Genomic DNA, 21,442 nt, shown 5'->3' with positions numbered 1-21,442 from the left:
CCATTTCATCTGGAGGGACAAAAGCATGACCAACTTAGGTGCCAAGGTGCCTAACTTGTTTAGGTGTTTGGGCATTTTGGTTGGCCATGGTCCAAAAATGTGTGTGGTTTTTTTGCTATTTTTCCCCTTTTTAATTTTTTTTTTATTGTATGTGTTTGTCTTGCTGTCAGTCACCCCTCCTGAGGGATATGACCAAGATAGATAGATAGATAGATAGTTAGATAGTTAGATAGTTAGATAGATAGATAGATAGATAGATAGATAGATAGATAGATAGATAGATAGATAGATAGATAGATAGATAGATAGATAGATAGATAGATAGATAGATAGATAGATAGATAGATAGATAGATAGATAGATAGATAGATAGATAGATAGATAGATAGATAGATAGATAGATAGATAGATAGATAGATAGATAATTAGATAGATAGATAGATAGATAGATAGATAGATAGATAGATAGATAGATAGATAGATAGATAGATAGATAGATAGATAGATAGATAGATAGATAGATAGATAGATAGATAGATAGATAGATAGATAGATAGATAGTATTTTAGTCCCATTTGAGTTTGTTTAGTGTGGTGAGTTGTTTCAGATACAAAGCTGCATTTATTCAACAGTTAAAATAAATAACAGTCAATACCAAACATGAAAATCCTTTTTTTGTTTACTGTTTGTCAATTAAAAAATCCCTTTAAATTAGTGGTTTTAATTTGTAGTGTAGGGTTCAAATGTAGGCTGAATGTTAAGGCATTTTACTGAAAAACATAGCCTAATATTTTTTTATCATTATTATTAATTTCTTTTTTATTAATGATCAGACCAACCAGAGAACAGAAAGTGTAGATCCGTCCCCTGAGACATACTGAGTTTGACATGGCTAGGTTACATTGATAAAAAAAATCTGTGGGAATTGTGAAATCTCAAGGGGAAAAAACATCACGTTTATGAGGTCAACAACAGTCCATTAGAAATGAAGTGTCCAGGACAGATAGCTGGTAGAAGAGGGTAGGGGGTGGCCGTTCACGTCCCAGCCAAGCCGGCAGCCATCTTTCCATAAAAAAACACAATAAGAGCGCAAGTGGATAGCGAGCTTGCAGATAAGCAAGTTTAATGTGCATGTCTATCTATATGGAAATTCCGCCACACATGCATTCCTCCTTTTTCCGCCCCTCCTCTGTTTTCATTTATTTATTTATTGATAATTTCCTTTCCATGGGCTGCTTGAGCTAAGACGAAGTGGGCGTGTGAGGAGGGGCTGAACGATAAAGCGCGCTTTCTTTGCCTGAGCCGAGAGCGCAACACAGATTTGTATTAAATTTACAGAGATAATAGAGCGGCACTTGTCATTGTTTGCCTCAAAAAGGGAGAAAATAATAAAAGCTCCCACCAGAAAAGTGTCTTTGCTGCAGTTTGAAGAACACAACATACACAAGAAGATTTAGCGTCTCAATATTATCTTTTGTTTTCACACTTTTGTCCTGTGTTCATCACATCAGCATTTTCTTTGCCCTAGAATTAGTTGGTTAAAGCAAAACTACTGTACATAACTAGCAAAAAATATTGATGGCTCAATTGCATTTCTTCCAAACTGATACGAATATCGATACTACGGCTATGTGGATCAGTCGATACAGTCCTTTTGTCAACTCAAAAATTAACACTAAATGTGGGCCTAATACTAGGCTTGTTATGGACCTCTTAAGTAAAACTGATGTTTCCAATTGACGACAGTAATTTTTCTGTAATTTCCTGTATCACACTCACCACTGATACCAATGCTATATACTGAGGGTTTTGATTCCCTTCATGAAACACATTTCATGGTTACCATTTGTAGGAGGAGCCTCCTTACCTGACCCAGATCCAGCATCATCTGCTCCTAGTTGTTTTTGCTCTAGAATTCCTTCATTTATTCAGTTGCAAGAGTGCGTCTTCTTCATTTTTGCAGTTGGGTTTTATTTTGTAATGGAACATGGCTTGAGCTCATCCTGTGTTAACTTGTTTCCTCAGGTTTAGGGCCGCCCTCCCAGTATAAATGTCATTATCGGTCACAGTTGTGAATCCCACAGACATTGTCCTGTAGCTCATTTGTGCTAGGAATTCTGTGATGAAACTTCAAAGAAATTGCTCATCTTAACTTTTATTTTGACCATTTCTCAACCCAGATACAAAACAATCTTTCTCCTCCAGTTATGTTGCATGTTTCTATTGTTTTGATGGATTTTGTATGACACATCAGATATGCTAAATGATTCAAGCATGATTACATTATTTCTTGCTGTACGATAGCATTAGTGCTGAATGCTTGTCTCTCAGCAATGAACTGCAATGCCTGAGAATGTTCCTCGGACCAAAAATCGGCTCTTATGCTAGCGATGGCGGCCCCAGGCGAGTCTGTCGGGTTCTCGACATCTCGCGTTGGCAACGTGCGCCGCCGTCAATCAGCAGCCGGCACTCTTCCTACGCACGCTCATGCAAACAAATACACATCATCAAGCTGTCAGCACACAATTTGAGCATGTGTCGCTCGCTACATCACAAAAAGCTCCTTGTGTCCCCACAAGACTTGAACAAGCAGATTATGGCATCAGCCGGTTAGCCTCCCATGCGTGTTAGTCAGGCTTTCAAAGAACCTCCCCTGTATGTCACAGCTCACGGATCCCTTAACCGCCAGGCTGTCAGGGCACCACATCCTGAGGTGTGTCTTATGGAAGTACAGTCTGGCCATACCGATCTTCCTCCAGGTGTTTGTTTGGTAGGGGTTTGCTCCCCCACATAGAAAATACTGTTACCAGTAGCAGGAGAAGCTTCCTGATCTGACTCAGTTACAGCAGCTTCATCATCTGGTCGCCGTTGTTTTTCAGTCTACAGCATTATCCTGCTCTTCAGAAATTAGACAAACCTTGGCAATGGTGGGCAGCAGCGTATGTGTTACATTGCTGATACTAGATCCTACATCACTGGGAAAAAAAGAATGTTTTCTGAAATTTTGGTATCAGATTTTACAATAGGCTGTCATGATTACTGATGCGAGACACCTCTGCCCACTGCTTTAGCGCCAACTGCCTTGGACACTGATTGGCTCCCCTTCACTTTTTAAACCCCTGTCTTTCTGTCACCGGTTGTCAGTCCGTCTGCGAACCTCAGTTCACGCTAGGCAAGCTTTTCGACCCTGACTCAATCCTGTTCTGGCCCCCCGTCTGTTTCCCAGCTTCGACCCATTTTCTGACCTCGACCACGATTTTTGCTCCCCGGTCCCGGCTACTGACCTGTTTTTTCCGCTCTCGACACCGCCATTGCTCTCCACGGAAATACCACTTCCGTGTCTTAGCGACCTGCTCCCTGCGACCAGCGATCTCCGGATCGTGTGTACAATCCTTTCCCTTCTTCCCAATAAAACTAAGAGAAACGCAAGTGGATCCTACCTCCGTTCTGGTCCTGACATAGTCAAGTCATTTTTATTTGTATAGACCTTAATCACAGAGTCTCAAAGGGCTGCAGAGACCACAGATTATTGCAAATTACAGAGTATTATTACACCATCACCTGATCTAAAACCTACATGAGGGCAAGGAAAAACTCAAAAACCTTAATATGTGGGAAATAAAGAAACTGTGGGAAGGGACTGTATATGAGGTACTCCCCCTTCTAGGATGACCAGGCTGCAACAGATGTTGCAATAACAAATAATACACAGATATTGTCAACAGGAAATCTATGTCATTATTAAGCTATAGAAGTGTGTTCTGAGCCTAGATTTAAACAGTTCCACTGAGGTTGCAGATCGAATTTCACGGGGCAGAGCATTCCACAGCACTGGGGCCTGAATGGAGAATGCTCTCGAACATGCGGATCTCTTTTTGGCTCTTGGAATCACTAACTATACTCTTAAGTAGAATCCATTGCAAGATACAATTTTCCTATTTTTCCTGGTGCCTATGCAAAAGTCGGAGCAATATCTCTGGGATATGCATGTTATTCAAATATCCAAGTGAAGAGGGATCTCAACAAATCTGTAGAAATTAACTGAACATACATCATTTGCTGAGTAGTAAAGTCTTGGCGAGAAAACGACAATCAATTAATTAGCAAAACAGGCTGAAAGTTTCTTTAGATATTATCTAACCCTCCCAAGCAAGTCATCAAAAAACTAAATTACTGACAATGGGAATCACCAGCTCAAGGGAAATTTCAAAAAGACCATCCTCTGTTTGCAACTTGTTGCATCATTCTCTGCCACAGAAAAACTCAATTGGATATCTGTAAATACTTTTTTTAAAATTTAGAACTAGTCTGCAAAGTGAGGTCATGGGTAGGGAATTTCTCGCTTCTCCAAACCTCTTGCCATCCTTTTTGTGGTCTAGTTCATTTCCCTTCATGTTCCTGGTGTTCTTTTTCCAACACCAGGTTTGTCCTGTTTTAACCAAAGACAAACTTATATGTAGCTGCAAACTTTTCAAATGTTGGTACTTTGATTAACAGAGGATTAAATCCAGCCATAATAATTTGAGGATGACACAAGTCTGGTGGGTCTCATCAAAAATGGCAACAAGACAATCTACATTGTTAAAGTGATCAGGCAGGCCCAGTGCAGTGAAGACAACAAGGAGATTGTTGTCAACTTTTGGAGAGCCAACACTTAGCATGCCCCATTTACAATCAATGGTGCTGCAACGGAGTAAGTGAGCAGTATTAAGTTCCTGGGTGTGCATATCAGCAGGGACCTGTCCTGGAGCCAGAATATCATATACCTGTCAGAACCAGAACAGGGAGTAGACCCAAACGTGTAACGTTTCGCACAAAGCTTTACTGGAGAATCGAGGAAGTCAGGCGCTGGGAAACAAACAACAGCGATCCAGTGCTCACTGAGCAGGCGGAGCAGGAAGCACTCGCGAACAAAGCGTGGTCGGAGATCAGAAGCACATCGGGCAGCCGGAGAACAGAACGTGGTCGGAGGACGGCAGCAAGTCGGGCAGCGGGGACGGTAGATCGGAGCGTGGTCGGAGGACTGGAGCAAGTCGGGCAGCCGGGACAGGAGAACGGAGCAGGACAAGTCAGGTAACCGGTGACGATAGAGAAGCCAGGGACGGACGACCAATAAACAGGACAGGACGGGACAAACGGGAGCCAGAATCAAAAACTGCTTAACTTGCAGATGCGGAAGTTCGCTGACTGACTGACAAGGAGTGAATGAGAATCATGTGTTTAAATAGGGGGAGAACTAATTAGCGAACAAGTGGAAGCTGGGGCTTAACAGGTGAGAGCAATTGGCAAATCATGACAATCAATGGCCAAAGAAGCTCATCAACGCCTGTACTTTCTCCGCAATCTTAGGAGAGCATGTGCCCCGATCTCCAGCATGCTTTCATCCTGCAGAGGCACCATCGAGAGCATATTGACCAACTGCATCAGCGTGTGGTATGACGCCTCCACCATGTCCTGCCAAAAGACTTCTCCGTATCGTGACAACAGCAGAGAAGGTCATGGTGTCCTCCTTATGCCCCTCATGAACATAAACAACTCCTGTCTTATCCGCATAGCCACCAGGATTGCAGGTGATCTAACCCACCCATCTCACAGCCTCTGCAACCTGGTAGCGTCTGGGGAAAAGACTACCGAGTCTCTGAGCCAGAACCAGCAAGCTCAAGGACATGTTTCTTCCATCACAACTTTGAACTCCCTCCATGCCCTACGTCTCGCCCCCTCTGTCTTCTGCCAAATCGATCAACTTCTGCATTATATAGATTCTGGTGTGTACCTTGCATATTTTTTACCTAGTTCTTATTTTTTTTACTTGTATGTATTTGTGTCTTATTAATTGCAGGTTTGCACGCAAGATGAGAGACAATAATTTCATCTGTGATATATATTGTGCATATAGCATATTTAATGATAAAGTTAGAAATTACAATGACAATGAGACTAATTCTCACCACTCAAAAATATTTTAACATAGGTCCTACTAAAGTATATTTCTTGCCTTTATTATTTACTGGAGGTAATAAGCTAAATCAATTTAAGTGGGGTATGTGTGATACGAGGGATTGGGAATAGTGCGTCAAGAACTATGGTTAACTCTGTGTTATTTTTGCTATTGTTATATCATAACTGTTATTATTAATATCATTACAATTGTTGTTATATAATTGGTGTATTTAATAGGGAAGATGAAGGGGTAGGGAATATAAGCATTTGCGTCTGACTACCCCTTTTCGAACATATTATCTAATATTATTTTCCTGTTGAGTGATTGTTTTTGTTCTGTTTTTATTTTAATGTTCGAATAAAGTTTTCATTCATTCATTCATTTAAAAGTTAATGTATGCTATAGTTTTTGGTAGATTCTTCATGGGTATTCTCATCATAAAAATCAATACTGAAATAGAATTGTAAATCACCCATTGACATTTGGACATGTCTTCAGACCAGGGGTGGCCAACTCGCGGCTCTCGAGCCGCATGCGGCTCTTTGGCTGATTTCATGCGGCTCTTTAAGCGATATTCTGGCATAATGCATAAGTGTAAACCATGGTCAAACACACCGTAACAACCCCACTCAAGAGATTAAGTTACCCGACCGCTAGATTCACGAGATCCACCAACTTCAGCAAATACTGCACTATCGCCACATACGGCGCTGTACGGATCCACTGTCCGACCGCAAACGCCACTATTAGCCACAAATAATGCTCAGAACTGCACCAAACTTCATCAATAGTACACACAGGGTCCCAGCACGTAGTCCGAGCCGACAAACAGCTGCTAGTTTAGCCTGTTACCTGCACTCGGGGATCCACTCATTGGGGCTTCAGGGGCTTTCACATGACAAGCTTGAAAACTGCTTGGCTGGCTTTCATTTACACTAGGTGGCGCGCTGACCGGGTGAGCCAGTTTGAATTGAAAAGAAGAAGAATAACGTCTGATGTGATGCCAAACGCGCGAGATTATTTGAGTTGTAAATAGTTTGTTCAAGCGCTCTCAAAATGGCAGGGAAAAAATGCACAGCCAAACAAAAATATGAAGAAGAGAACAGGACATTTTTAACAGAGTGGGAGAATTTATATTTTTTTGTTGAACGTAATGGCAAGCCATTCTGCCTTATATGTCAGCCATCATTGGGGCATTTCAAAGCTTCAAATCTTCAGCGTCACTTCAACTCAATCCATCCTTACATCGACCAGGAATTTCCAAAAGGGACTGAACCTCGCAAGCAGAGGTTGTTCACTTTGAAAAGTCAGGCAAAAATGCAGATGCAGTTTTTCAAAAAATTAACAAAACACTCAAAAACCATAACTCTTGCTTCATATCAACTGGCTTGGAACATCGCAAAGGCTAAAAAAACCATACAGTGAAGGGGACTTCATAAAAAAATGCCTTAATGACGCTGTTGAAATCTTGTCTCCTGAAGACAACAAACTAAAACGAAGCATATCAGATGTCCAACTTTCGCGCCACACTGTTGAACGCAGAATATCAGACATTAACACGTGTGCCCATGTATGATGTGGCTCTTTGCAGTAACACAGTAAAAAAAGTGGCTCTTAGTCTCTGACTGGTTGGCCACCCCTGCTTCAGACAAAGAAGGTAAAGAGTTATGTTTATACTCTCAAGGTCAAGCACTGACACACATCTAAGTACATCAATGCTGACAAATTCACGCAAAGACTTTGGCATGTTGGATGAATCTCCCACAATAATAAATAAAGGAACGGCACTCTTAAAAGAAAGAAGTAAAAGCCTGTTTCAGCAAAGCTTAACATAATTCAAAAGACTCATCTACCACAACCAGTGCAAAAGGCAGATTGCTTCACTAATACGCTGCATCCCATGTGTTTGAATTTGATAGCTTTTGCCAATGATAAATCTGTCTTGTCCTCATGTGATGCTTATTTAAAAGGAGAGCCATGGATTTTTCTCCCCCATGCAACATAATGGCAAATCAATACGCGGTGCAAACACAAAGACGGCAAGCGCATTTCATACAGCAAGCTAAAGGATTGGAGACTATATTGAACACGAATCTTTCTATGAGACTTTTTGAAATTGGATATGAAAAAAAACTGTGTGTGGTGTATTTTATATCATATGACTATCTATTAGCCATTATATGTATCTATATATCTATCCATTCGCCCCCTTTTTGAACTTTTCAACCTTTTGCCACATTTCAGACTTGAAACCTAAAAATTAGAAAAATATATTTTGGTCAAAAATCCAGTGTGACAAACTTGTAAAGTAGAGCAAATTTTATTGGATATTTTATACTCTTTCAGTGAAAATTAATTGGACTGTGAAATAATGTTCTGTCCTTTTGCTTCAATCAATACTTTGTTACACATTAAAGCTGCAAGTCGCTTGGAATATGTCTGTTTTGCTTATTGAGAGACTGAAAATCTTGCCTGTTCTTCTTTGCAAAATAGCTCATGCACAGCGAGGTTGGATGGAAAGGGTTTGTGAACAGCCGTCCACCAATCTGCCCACCAATTCTCAATTGTACTCAGGTTTTGTTTTTGACTTGGCTGTTCTTACACCTGATATTTTTCATTTGTGAACCATTCCCTTGTAGATTTGGCTTTATGTTTTGGATCATTGTCCTGTTGGAAGATAAACACCTGTCCCAGTTTCAGGTATTATGCAGACTTCAAGAGCTTTTCTTACGAAATGGTCCTGCATTTAGATCCACTAGTCTTTCCATCCATGCTGAAGAAAATCAGGCCCAAACCATGCGGCTGCCACCGGCAAATATATTGTTTTGGTTTCTGGCCAATATCTTTGTTTTTTTTTTTCATCCGACAAGACCACCTTTTTCTACACGTTTGTTGTGTCTCACCGCTGGCTTGAGTCAAATTCTGAATGAGACTTTTTATGGATATCTATTAGAAATGTCTTTTCTTGCCTAAAGGCCAGATTTGTGCAGTGTCCTACGGACAGACTCTCCCACCTCAGCTGTTGATATTGTGGTTCTTTGGGCCTCTTGACTGCATCTCTGATAAGTATTCTCCTTATTTAGGTGCATTTACATTGAGACTTGCTTACACACATGTTGATTCTATTTATTATTATCAGTCATTTAGAACAACATTGGACGATTCAGAGATCCTCACTGAAATTTTGGAGTGATTTTGCTGCAATGATTTTAAAGGGAGTGAGTTAAATTGGAAACCCAATTTTCAGTTAATTTGTTGATATTGAGCTAAATATCCCATGTATTTAATTTCACTTAACGATTGTGTCCCAATTAAAGTTGTCTTGACTTTTGTAGGGTACTGTATGTATCTGTCTATGTATCTATCCATCCATCTACGACCGACCTACCGACCGACCAACATATGCCACCCATCTGGCCACCCACCCATACCCACCGACGTACCGACCCATCCAACCTAACCAACCAAACCTACCTACCTACCTACCTACTGACCTACCAACCTACCTACTTACCTACCTACGTAAACCATCCATCTAAACACAAATCCACACATACTCAATCAACCCACACACCTACCTACCTACCTCCCTACCTAAACCACCCATCCAACCTAGCTACCTACACCTACATATGTGTGTGTTTGTGTGTGTGTGCGTAGTGAAAGTATACTATTTTTAGGTCAGTTAAGGATTTTTTTTGCAAAGCCCATTAACAGGTTAGTGGTTACTGAGTCTACACGTATGGTCAGATAAACAACACCCCGCTAGTTATACAGTAAGGGGGCTGTTTGACTTGGCCCTCCCTGAAAAACAAGCTTGTTTTGGAATATCAGCTCACCTGTGTTGCATGAAGACAAGGTCCCCGTGGTACATTTGTATATACATAACACACTCGTGCGTGTGTTTCTCCATGGCAAAGTGAAACACACACACACACACACGTCTGACATCATGTTCCGATCACGTGGGACTTTTCCGTCAGCAGCAGGGAGGCCGGGGAGAAAACTGTCATGACTTCGACATTGCACAGCAGCAGGTTGAAATGGCGCGGCAAAAGCAAGCGGAACAAAAGCGTGAGGAGAAGAAACACACGACACAAACTGATGAGATGCCCTCAGGTGTTTCCATTGTGTCGGCGCTGTCCTTATCTGTGACTCATTGGAGGGTTGACTCACCTCAGATTGCTTGGAAACCGGTGGTGTGGAGTGGGGGTCGGGACTGTGGGGGGCGGAAGGTTCAAGTGCAAATCCAGTTTAATCATTCCACCATCACGTCAGCTCATGCAGTTTATGCCGCCCCTGAACATGCAGAAAAGCTGGGATGCCCTGAAATGGACATCCACACTCACTTTAAAAATCCTTAGCTTTTATTTAAACATTAAATTAAAACATCATGAATTGAAAAAGAAAGCTTGGTTAAAAACCCAAAATCGAAACACTCAACAAGTTTTAAAAACCCACTTTCAAAGACTAACTGAAGATTAAATCTGTATTTTTGAACGAACTTTGTTTCGAACAAATACTGAACAAAATCTTGAGTAGTCATCAGTTGTCTTTCCATTGACCACCCTATGAAATTCGCTTTCCCATTTAAAAGATCACTGTTATATGGTAAACTATATGGTCAATTTGAAAATAAGATAAAGCATCTTTGAGTGTTGAGTAAAGCTGCATAAAATTATCATGAACTTAATATTGCAACCCACCCAAAAATTTTTTTTCAGTGTAAACAAATTGTTTTGCTTTGATATTTTGTCATTCTCAAGTGCTCATCCTTGGTGGAATGTTTTTCCTCTTCGAGGTGTGCATTTGGATGTTAGTGCTACTGTCAAATCAGATTTTACCTTTCAAATGTTGCTATGGCAAATGTGCCCAAAGATTTATCCCTGTCAACCTGTACGTTTTTGCCGTACAAAGTACGTTTATTATGCATTTTAAGACGTGTACGTCGTACAAGAAAATCTGTACTGAAAAACGCAAATTTGTCAATTATGGGTACCATCCGGTATACACCGACTATCACGAAATGGCAAATCAATCAGGTCAAACGAGTTCGCCGCGGAAGCCTCTATCTTGGTATAGTTTTTTTGGTTGCAAACGAAGCGAGCGGTTTGATGCTACTGTGCGCATGCGCCTGCCGCCTGGGGATTTCCCATCATGCATCATTCCGTGGTAGTTGTGTAGTGAAAGGAAGTCCGTCTCTTTTTAGAGAACCGGCTTTTTCGGCTCAACTCATTAAAGAGAGCCGACTCTCAAATGGCTCACTTGCTTTGATGCCTTATATTACGAATTATTATGTTGTATAAAGAAGTTAAGAAAAAAAGGAAGTATAAAAGGAGAAAATGAAAAAAGACAGGTTTGTGGTTATCCCTTTAGTCAGTATATTACCAACAATAATTTAATTCAGAAAATGAATTAATAATTTGAATAAGAAAATGTATTGTTCTACTTAATTATATTTGCATGTATGTTTTCCTTCTACAGGGAACGTCCAAGCGACTTAATTTTTGAACTTTTTTTAACAATAAACCTCATTCATGTTGAGCAACTCAGTATCTAACAACAAAATGTTAATTAAGAATATGTATAATATGACGAAACACATGTACAATATAACATGTTAAACTACATAAATAAACACGTCTGAAAAAAAAAATATGGTGTAAGATTATTATATATTTAGTAAGGGAAAATACGACAGTTTGTAAGGGCATGGAGCCGTGGAGGTTGACAGGTATGAAGACTCCACAGTCAATAGTGTCGGCACATGAAAGTTTAGCGTTTCCATCGAAAAATGGGCACTCCATAATTACAGTCCTTTCTATTCTTTGATATGTTAGTCAGAGCAAAACTGAAAATATCTGGAACAATCCACACACATTCATATAGTTAATAATCAGTGTTGGGTGTGTGACTGAAAAAGGTAATTAGTTACAGTAAAGAGTTACTTCATTTCAAAGTTAATTATGTTACCCCCCAGATTATTGGAACCAAAAACTAGAGTGTTATTTTGAAAGTAATTATCTCGTTACAAATTACAGTATATACTCCCATTGATGCATATCCCTTGAAACTGCTTAAAAATTGCAACTTAATGAAATGTATAGAATAAAATGTGTAAACCAACCTGTGGAAACAGTCAACCTATCACTTTGTGCAATCTTGAGAGATTGGAAACTAACATAGTCGAGACACTTCATATCCAATGTGTCTTTTGGCTTCAAACCACTCAAAGATTTCCCTTTCTAATTCTGGGTAATTTCCAAGACCAAATTTAGCACTTTTTTACCATAAATTCTGTGCTCACTTTCACTCATTGATTACATTATTCCTGTAAAAGCCACTCACCCTCCCCACGCACTACCTACCATAAGCTACTAGTAACACACAACCAAATATGGGCATATAAGATGACTCCCTGATTTCAGTGTTTTATCTCAGAGTTATAAATACAGCTTAGGTGTGAGTAGATAGATAGATAGATAGATAGATACTTTATTCATCCCCTAAGGGAAATTCACATTTCCAGCAGCATCCCCTGAGCTGAGAACAGTACAATAATAAAGCCAAAAGAATACAATATACCAGTGTGACGTGCAAATGCCCACTGTAGCGTGTTATATAGAGTAACTAAATAGTGCTACACAGAATACATATTGCAGTAAGATTCGGTAATATCCAATGTAGGTGGTGTGGTTTAATGTGGGCCTTTACTCTGCCGGGTGGAGTTAAAGAGCCTCATGGCATGAGGAAGAAAAGATCTCTTCAGTCTATATACAGTAACGAGTATATCAGGAGAATATTCTCTGTTATATTCTCTTGAGAAAGTGCCACTGTAACTGTATTTAGTTGTATTTTGTAGGAATATATAAACATGTCAATCTTTTTTGCAGTTGTATAAGGCATTTTGTTGCCGCCCGAATGAGTGTTGAACACTACTTTGTGAGTGAAGGAGGAACCTTCAAAGAGCAAAAGGCATGGTAAATCATAATCTGTTTTTAAAAAGTAGTTGAGTACTGTACTTAGTTGTAATGACAGTTGAGTTACAAATTTTTATTTATACATTACTCATTACAAAGAAAATTAATAACGTTCCAGAACGCATTTCGTTGTAACATGTCCCTTACAACACTGTTAACGATGGGTATCCAGGACTATTATGATGTGTTCTACTCATGCTTTTTACGTTTGTGACTTTATTTGAATATCAACTGGCATGACCTAAATATCGTTGTGTCGATTGCAAGATTCATTTTCTCTTCAGCACTAGCAAACAGACTCTTTTCTCTGCAGACGTCTCCTTGTGTCAGTGTGTGTGTCAAAGAGTACACGTGTGATGTTAATCTAACACGGTAAGCCTGAGAATGAAAAACAGTAGCGGCATTCACACTTTCACCACCTTCCCTCTCAGTGTGACTTATCACCTTTGCAACGTGTACCCACTCATGCTTGCATGTACCAAGCAACACACTGCTTTAGCCTTTTTGTTGCCACTGATCGAGGATGTCTAACACAAGGGACAGGGCCACATTGGGACTATCACGTCAAGACATGTTTATTTGTATAGCCCTAATCACAAAAAGTCTCAAAAAGCTGCACAGACCTCTAGGCAAGGAAAAACCTCAGGATGGGGAAAATGGTGAAAACTTGAGAAGATGCCACGCGTGACCAAGCTGCAATGGATGTTGCAAGGGCATTAACAGACAATACACAGACATCATAAACATTGAATACCGTATTGGTGATAACAGAATGTCCAGTTGACAGCTTCCTCTCCCAAAACCTTGACCAATGCAACAAGTTCGCAATGTTGCCAGACATCAGGTCCAAGTGCTGGTACGATGGCTCGAAATGCATGCAAGGTGCAAAAACCCGGTTCATCCTTCTCCCTCAAAGGCAAGAAGATAAGAGTGTGAGATCAACATAAATCATAAACTATTGAATGTAAGTGTGTCTTAAGTATAGATTTAAAGTCTTCCACTGAGATCACAGATCGAATCTCAGTGGGCAAAAAATTTCAGTGCACAGGGGCCCTAATGGAGAATGCTCTCAAACCTGCAGATTTCTTCTTGGCTCTTGGAATCACTATTAGACCAGCATCTTCTTAGCAAAGGCTCCAGGCGGTAACATGAGGGGGAATTAAATCGAAAAGATACGAAAGGGGCAGGCCAGTGCAAAATTTTGTATAATACTGAAATAACCTTAAAATCACACCTTAAACTGACAGGGAACTAGTACAGGTCAGCTAAAATTGAGTTATCATGATAAAACCCTCTTATTCTAGTTAAATGTCTCACAGCAGTATTTTGTACCGGCTCCAAACTTTAATGCCAACCATCAGGATACTACTACTACGTTTGAGAAAGCAAGATGGGACGTAAAAAAACGCATGAATTATAATCTCGGCATCAGATTGGGACATAACGTCAACGCCTTAATTTGGAATATCTAGATCAAAATTGTAAATTTTCAATCCTTTAACAAATCTGAGGAAAAATGTGTTTCTAAATACTGTCTTCATTTAAGCGCACCATAAAAATTCATTCCTACCCCGTAGGCTAAAAACTAATAGCTCGTTTTGAAGGGAAGTTGTGATATATGACGAGTAGATTCTACTGTATTGTGTAGTGCAACTGTGCTACAGAGCACAGGTGAGAATAATTTTGGGCTCGGGGGATTCAGGGGCTGCAGTCTCCCCAATTTGCCTTCTCCGCTCGGTCTCTTTCATCCTCCCCTCGGTAGGGAAAACACCTCTGATAAGGCTGGTGGTGGGGTGGGCTGTGGTTACCAAAAAACGGATGATTAAGAGGGAAAATGCATATATAAATTGCACCAGAGTATAAATTGCACGCCCAGTCAAACTATGAAAAAAACTGACTTATAGTCCGGAAAATATGGTTATATTAACCAAAATTACCAGCCAATACGGTAGGAATTTGTTTTTTACAGTGTAGACAAAAAATCTATTTGTAGATATTTTCTTTATTGCCTTTTATATCTAGAGATGGCCATTCTGACACGAATAACTATTTTACTGACAAAAATGGATGCATGCCATTCTTTGTTGGTTTTACAACAGCATCAGCCCAAAAAATACTTTCCCTCATTTTTATCTTTTGAATGATTTAATTACAAATTTAAAATATATAGTAAAACATAAAAACAAGGAAAATAAGTCCCAATTTATACAAGGAAAGTCCTTAAAAGATAGACTGATAAATATTCTTATTTTGCTATAAATTAAATAATTGTGAATAATGAATAACAATAATAAATAATAACAATAATAATGATAATTATAATAAAAAATAAAATTGAATTAGAAAAACTAATCAAATGAGCAAAACAATCTAACATCTTCCATATCATAAAATTATTAAAATACAATGAAAATGAGAAATAACACATACAATAATAAAACTTTTGTGCCTGTTATTTTTTTATTGCAACATCCATTGCAGCATGGTCATCCTGAAAGGGGGATTCCCTCATTTGCCGTCCCTTCTCAAGTTTTTTGAGTTTTTCCTTGCCCTTATGTAAGTTTTAGATCAGGGGATGGTGTAATAATAGTCTGCGGTTTGCTATAATCTCTGGTCTGTGCAGCCCTTTGAGACTCCTTGTGATTAAGTGCTATACAAATAAATAAGGCTTGACTTGACTATATGGTAAGAATTACTTTTTTGGTATTTTTGATGGAGTATAGCAGTTTGGTTGCTTAGGGGCCGGTCACACAGCCGTTTGCAGCTGAATCACGGCTAAAATTTTGCGGGGTTTTTTTGCCCGTGGTTGCCCGCGATGGAAAATACGCAAAATTGGCCAACCCGCTGTTCATCGGTGGTATGCCCGCAAAACAGACGCCGGCGACTGTTCTGCTTCGTCATCGCGTCATTTCTGCGTCATTTTCTCGTGTGGACCACGGGTATAAAAGCTCCCGAGCCGGTGTTGTGCCCAAATCCGACTCCTACGCAACACCGCCACCCCTCCACCCCCTCGCGTGAACGCGCATTCTGCTGCGATCGCTTTTGTTGGAATCGTGCATTGACGTTGGTAACTTTTTCATCCGCGTTAACAAACGCATTTTGTAGAATATGATCGCACTTTATTGTTTAAATAAACGCGTTATATAGACTAGGATCTCCCAATTGTTATAATTAGCTCGCTTTATAGTTTTAGTAAGCTATTTATATAGAATACGATCGCTTTCGTTGGAAGCGCAGCAGAATGCGCGTTCACGCGAGGGGGGGAGGATTTACCGTTCGATTACGTTCACAACAAAAACAAAGACGGAATGGTTTAAGTTGTATTACATTTCCAACAAATGCAAGATGAAGTGGTTTTGGTTATATGTTCGCCATTACATTCCCTAAAAGTGAGATAAAACGAGGTAAAAGTGGTTGTAGTAGCGAGGGGATGCAAATCTCGGCAGGGATGCATTTCTCGGATAACACCGGGCTGTAGAAATCATAACCGCTCAAGACACAGTCCCGTGAAGATCAAGATTTCAAGCTATGGCATCATTTTTATTTTATTATCTGGAAAAGAAATGTCAAGAAATAAAAATGGATTAAGACGAGGTCACTACGCTGACGGGGATCCATGTTCACCCCCTTGACGTCTCGAGCACAACTGACGTGTGCTCGGCAAATCGCGCTGTATATACGCGGAGAAAGGCGTTTGACTGTCACACGCGTAACACGCTAATTTCACGTAATAACACCGCGATATAGGCGCAGAACATGCTATTACCATGCTCCACCCACGATTACCCGCTGAAATTTCCCGTCCTACCCATGTGTAACCACGCCCTGGCCGCGGCCAGAGCACGTCGTTCCGCGTCATTTCCGCGTCATTTCCGCGTCATTTCCGCGTCATTACCTCGTGTTGACCACGTGTGCGGCACGCGGTTTAACACGTGCTCAAACTTTTGAGCAGCTCAAAAGTTTTGCGCGCGGCCAACCACGTGTGAATTTCCGACCGCGAGTAAAGCACTGCTGTATCTCGTCTATATGGCGGTCTCAAAACGTCCAACAGCGCCCAACAGCATCCGCTTCACGGCCAGAAATTTCCGTGGTTCAGCCTTGATACGCTCGTGAAAGGCTGTGTACCCGCGCTCTGAAGAATTGAGCAGCGCCAAACTTTTTCGCGCTGCCACCCGCGCGCGAATTTCCGACCGCGTGTTAAGCACTGCTGTATCTCGACTGCAATGCGATCTCAAAGCGTCCAATAGCGTCCGCCTCACAGGCAGAAATTTCTGGCCGTGATTCAGCCGCAAATGTCTGTGTGACCGGCCCCTTAGAAAAAATGTGGACGGACAATGATAAAGGAATGCAGAAAAGTATTTTGTACAATGGCCACTTGTACCTCATTCAAATTTGAATTTATTTGACTATATAAATAACACAATCAATAACAACGACAAATATATAATTAATGATGAGGTTGGTATACATTAAATTGTAATTCATTACATACATTACGGTCATAATTGGATCGACAGAGAGCAACTTTATCTTTAGAGCGCTTCTGTCTCATTGCCACTGATGATTAAATTACGAAAAAATAGAATAAAAAGACACACCCTTAGGAAAAGGCCATTTCGTGTCATAAATTGCTCCGTTGCTACATCCCAGAATCCCTTAATGTGCCTACATTTTATTTCAGGAGATAAAATGTCAGAGTTAATGGAAGAAAAGACACCTGAGGGAGGGACATGGCTTAAAACAGCTTGAAAAATTGAAAAAATATTCACTGGCAAACATGAAAGGTATAATCTATAGGTGAAATATTGTTTGAGGCATTAACAGTTTTCCATTGTAATTAAATTTGTGCTTTCAAGTCCTTACTGAACAATTCGCCTTACCAGTCGCATGCCTCAAAAGTACTGCAAAGAGTAGAAAAAACATTAATGATCGGTGCATTTATATTAAAGGGACAGTGTGTATAATTTGAACACTAGATGTCGCTGTATGGTGTAGTACTATTGAGTGCTAATAATGACAAGGAACAATACAAACTACAGAGACTCAGAGTAACCAAAACACACCATTTCATTTATTTCTTTATATTTTTGCTCAGTCTTTTTGAGGTTTTTGGGTACCCATAGTAGCAAGTTGGTGGACAATAATCTCAGCAATCTTTAGGGGAGGTTCATGTTATGTAAAATAAAGGCTAATTTCTTAATATGTGAGTACTCTTAAAATTGCACGTTTAGATAAAACAGAGCTGTCAAATTCATTTTAGCTCGGGGGCCACATGCTAGGAAAAAAAATATTTTGAAGGCCGGAATAGCAGATACAAGGGAAAGAGGGAAAGGGAGAGAGAGAGAGAGAGAGAGAGAGAGAGAGAGAGAGAGAGAGAGAGAGAGAGAGAGAGAGAGAGAGAGAGAGAGAGAGAGAGAGAGAGAGAGAGAGAGCAAATGAGAGCAAGAGAGAGGGAGAGAGGGAGAGATGGGGAGAGGGAGAAAGGGAGAAGGAGAGAGGGAAAGAAACCGAGGGAAAGACAGATAGACAGAGAGAGAGAGACAGAGAGACATACAAACAGAGAGAGAGAGAGAGAGAGACAGAGAGAGAGAGAGAAAGAGAGAGAATAAAAGAGAAAGAGGAGGAAACAAGAGACAGTGTTTTAACCACTAGGAAGCTGAAATATGACACGCTGTGCTTTTGATAACAAAAAATGTGTATATATATCGTACATCGCCAAATGTAATACATTTAATAACTCCTATTATAATATATAAAAATTGCTGAATGCAGTCGTAAAGTTGTCAATATTACGTGATTATTCATGAAGTGATTGAAAGATTTAACAGCTTTTGTTTCATGAGGCATTTTTACTGCTCCTGTTTGTTCTCAAATGAAGCAAGATATATGAATGATCCCTATGACTGATGTAGGCGTCCCAATAATACAAATGAATGGAGCCTAGGGGTAAGCCTACAGGAGTCCATCCACACTTGCTTTCCACATATTGATTGAAACGCTGAAAAGAACGATTATTGAAGGCCTCTCACACAAACAGTGTAATTAAGCTGTCCCTGGTGTACACGCCTGGGTCACTGCAACGACGAAAAGCACATCGGGAAGGGTCAACAGGGGAAAAACCTGCAGTGTGACATGGGTGTCTCTTTTGGGATTCCTTAGCTTTACTTGTTCCTTCGCTTTACTTGGCTTAAATTTGGGGCGGCAGTAGCTCAGGAGGTAGAGCAATCGTTTTAGGATTAAGGGATCCCAGTTCGAATCCTGGCTTGTCCGTGTTACATCCCAAAGTGTCCTTGGGTAAGACACTGAAACCCCAATACCCCCAATAAGCAGGTTAGCGCCTTACATGGCTGCACAGATCACGGCCGCTATTGGGAAATGTGAAGCACAATGTAAAGCGCTTTGGGAAGTCATTGCAGTAAATGTTTAAGGCCATAAAATAGTTATTGAAAATGTGATTGATTTAGACGTAGCACCATTGAAGGCCTTGGTGTTCAATGCACAGCCCGCAACTGGTTTGAGCATATCCATTTTGGGTGATTAGCTAGGCAAGAAGATTTTCTACACTTTACCTATTGTGAAAATTGAATTTTAGGCTGCATTTCAGTTGACATCCAATATGATTTCTGCGGCAGTAAAAAAGCTCAATTAAGTTTATGGGTATTAATTAAGGAAATCGCTCTGTGATTTAAAAAACAAATGGAAGACAACAACAGCAGAATATAGCCCATTTTACTGAAATGGCCTGATTGAATTCAGTAAATATCCAGAAATTTAAAAATCCCTAATGCCCCCATTAAGCAGGTAGGCTGATCCCTATTGGAGTGTGTGTGTGTGTGTGTGTGAGAGAATGGGTAAGAGTGAAGCACATTGAAAAGCGTTTTGGGAGGTCTTCATTGACTTGAAAAGCCCTATATAAATGCAGACCATTTACTATTTACCAGTTAATGTTCTTTATTATGGAATGGATGCATTTACTTATTTTAAAATGACGAACTCGGTCACATATTCCAAGCCTTTTAAAGTTTTATCACATTTGCATTAACTGAGCCCATAAGGCTAACTTTGTTAGGATTTTAACATGAAGACGACATCAAAAGCACATACGTCTTCATATAAACGAATTACACATCATGTGTAATGCACTGGCACATGTCTAATATTTTGGGCCCCACGGGTGTTTTTGATGGGGCTGACCTCTTCCGTCACTCGTGTGTGAAGAAGGAGTGCGATCTCCATTTTGACGCTGGGTGTCATCCATCTCGCCTCGCCTTCCATTGTCCCACGCTGCGTTTAAATGACAGTGATACATATGGCGCATTACGAAGACAAAGGCTTTGACAACTCGTGGTGGCCAATCCTACCTCCCACCCCCTCACCTCACACACACAGATCTGACACTTTAAAGTGAATCTTTTGCATCCGCATCTATTCCACTAAAATTGGTTGGTGGTGGTGTTTGGGGATTTCGGGAGGACAGACATTTTGGGGGTGAGCAAGCTTGTAATCATCTCTCATTCCTCTCAGTCTTATCTGCAGAGGATTTGGAGGATCCTCCCTCCCCCGTAGCTCCTATTAATATTCATAGAGAAGATTCCCAGCTCGGCGCTTTGCCGCCTGTAGCACTCGCACTGGAGAGTGTAAAATATGGCCGGCAGGCTGCAAGCAAAGAGAGGCCATTAGGATTTTCATATGTCGCTTGTGGGAGCTCATCATGCTAACATGGTACGCAGTATACATGAAAAGTGGATTCAGAAGCGAATACCGCGCTCCCATTTCTAATGTATGTTGTGTTTTGCTAAACGGAGACAAGAACGACTAATTGGTCTGTTGCCAGCCTGGGAGGTGGTTTTCTCATGTGAAATGAAGCGGGAAGCTGATGGCGAGCGCCTTGGACAATTTCCCCAACCTGGGATGACAGCATTTCACATCCTCTATGCAGAAGGCACACTTCACTTTTCCCAAACTTGTGGCTACAAGCTAGCAAACGCTTGTCAAGAAAAACAAGAGTCTTTCCAAGTCTCGGTTTGCTTTTGACGATGAGGCCTGGCAGGATTTTGGCCTGCATGTACTTTGCAGCTCACAGCATTACTTGCATAATCCATCCATTCATCTTCTGCTTATCCAGGGTCGGGTCGCGGGGGCAGCAGCCTTTACAGGGAAGCCCAGACCTCCCTATCCCCAGCCACTTCTTCCAGCTCATGCGACGGGATCCCGAGGCGTTCCCAGGCCAGCCTAGAGACATAGTCTCTCCAGCGTGTCCTGGGTTGTCCCCGGGGCCCCCTGCCCGTAGGACATGCCCGGAACACCTCCCGAGAGAGGCATCCAGGAGGCATCCTTATCAGATGCCCGAGCCACCCCAACTGGCTCTTCTCAATACTGAGGGGTACTGGCTCTACATAGAGTCCCTCGTGGAGGACTGAGCTTCTCACCTTATCTCTAAAGGAGAGCCCAGCCACCCTGCGGAGGAAACTCATTATAGCCACTTCTATCACCAATAGTACTTAACCATTGTTTGTAATGT

The sequence above is a fragment of the Urocampus carinirostris genome, chromosome 1 (genome assembly GCF_059441175.1).
Source record: "Urocampus carinirostris isolate Australia breed hairy pipefish chromosome 1, RoL_Ucar_1.0, whole genome shotgun sequence".
Lineage (NCBI taxonomy): Eukaryota > Metazoa > Chordata > Actinopteri > Syngnathiformes > Syngnathidae > Urocampus > Urocampus carinirostris.
This window is presented reverse-complemented; position numbering follows the sequence as displayed.